Here is a 2,010-nt window from a genome sequence, read left to right on the forward strand (position 1 = left end):
TGTGAATTTTCACAATTTAATTTAATTCATATAATTATTTTTATGCAAAAATATGCATCTTCAAAGAAAATTCCAAAAGATGCTCAAGACAACTCTTAATCACTTGAAATTTTTATATAAACTAGCCCTAGACTAGAAAGTCATTTGGCCAAATTTTCATAATTTTTTTGAATTTTCTGTGATTTATTAAAATTAATTGAAGTTTTGGGGATTTTAATAAAAATAAAATATTTTAAGTTTTGAAAAATAGTTTTTATTTTTATTTTTGGAAAATCTCTCTAATGTCAGGGAACCCAGATAAATTTATTTTGTATTTTTTTTATTTTTATTTGATTTTTTAGAATTATTTTGGTGAAAATTCTATTTTTAAGCCTTAAATTTAATTATTTTTTTTTATTTTTTAATTATTAAAAATCATTAAAAATAACCTAAAAATCAAGTTTTTATTTTAAATATATTTTTATTTTTATTAAACCTCCCTGCTATCAGAGAACTCGAAAAATTAAGTTTCATAATTTTTAGAGTTATATTTTGATTTTTAAAAATCATTTAAATTTCAAATTTGATGGCCACTTTTAGAAATCAATTAAAAATATTAAATGATCTCCAAATAACTTGAAATTTTTATGGTAAGTTTTTTGACTCATGGGTCACAATGGAGAATAAAAATCAAGTGATTTTGATCTCTATGTACTCCAAATTAAATGTTTTAAGCAAATTAGGTTTGCTCAAAACAGTGATGTTTTGATTCTTAAAAAATCTTGAAATTATTTCTTAAGACTACTCTGGCCATAGGGAGCTTATATGAATTTTTATAGAATTTTTTAAGTAATATATAAATTTCCATAATTATTTGAATAGAAAATGGATGAAAACTTAGAAAATTAAGATCTCTGTCTAAAGATCTTCTCCTCTGTTTTTGAAAAAATACTCAAATTGTTTCTTTAAACAGAGGCTACAACATATAAAAAATTGGGGTCAAGGTGATGAGTAAATAGGAATGGAAAGTTCAAAAACCTCTAACACTAATTGATTTTCATAAAATTAAATATGCATCAAATAAGTATGAAATTTATTCCACATGATTCTCCTCTGTTCACTGAGCAAGAGAGTATTTTTATTTTACTTTTATGAGTTTTCTATGAAAAGTTATGAATTTTTGAAATTTAGGGGTATTTTCTGAATTTTTTAAATCCCATAATTTTCTACTTAAACCCACGCGCTGACTGGATCATGGGCAGTTCGAAAATGCCAGGTGTCGCGCTCTGGTTTGCCGCCGCCATCCGCGTCAGAGCTGACTCAGCGCGCTGTGCATATACGGGATCTCTGTCCGACGCGATCAGGACCGTCTGATCAATACATGCGTGATCGGACGGTTCACAACCTTCGTCTACGTCTAGTTCATCCCGAGAGTCGTCCACCTTCAAATGTTAATATCTCACTCGATTCTCAACCGCTTTACATGATTTTTTTTTAAATCGTAGATCTGACCTAGCTCTACACATCCATACGGTTAATCAAGCATTATTTGTATAAGTTTTCTTCAAGCATTATTTGTAAGTTTTCTTCACAATACGTGAAACCGAACTCAAATTTAGGGAAAATGGTTTATACCTTTGTCCAAGAGGTGTGGCCTCAATTGGATGCTTGTGGAATGTTTGTTGAGGTCCAACGAAGCTTATCTAAGCACCGATTGGAGTTCCATTGAGTTTTATTTAGAAATCCCAAAAATGGGGTTCGGTTTTATCCTCCACAACAAATGAAGGCTTGGGGTAGGGGGTTTGATGGGGAAGCTTCTTCTTTAGGCCTTGTGAAGGTTTGTGCAAGGTTAATTTGATTTTGGTGGAGTTTGGTGCAGTGTCCTGATTTTGAGCTCGATTTTGAGCTCAAAATGGAACTCACAGAAGAGGCTTTGAGGGCAATTAATGGTGGAGCCCTTCTTCTCTATGCTTGGAGAAGAATTTTGGATATTTTGGAGGAGGTTTTGCTAATCTATGGTGGTTCTTCCTT

This window comes from Phalaenopsis equestris, unplaced genomic scaffold (assembly GCF_001263595.1).
Source record: "Phalaenopsis equestris unplaced genomic scaffold, ASM126359v1 Scaffold233596, whole genome shotgun sequence".
NCBI lineage: Eukaryota > Viridiplantae > Streptophyta > Magnoliopsida > Asparagales > Orchidaceae > Phalaenopsis > Phalaenopsis equestris.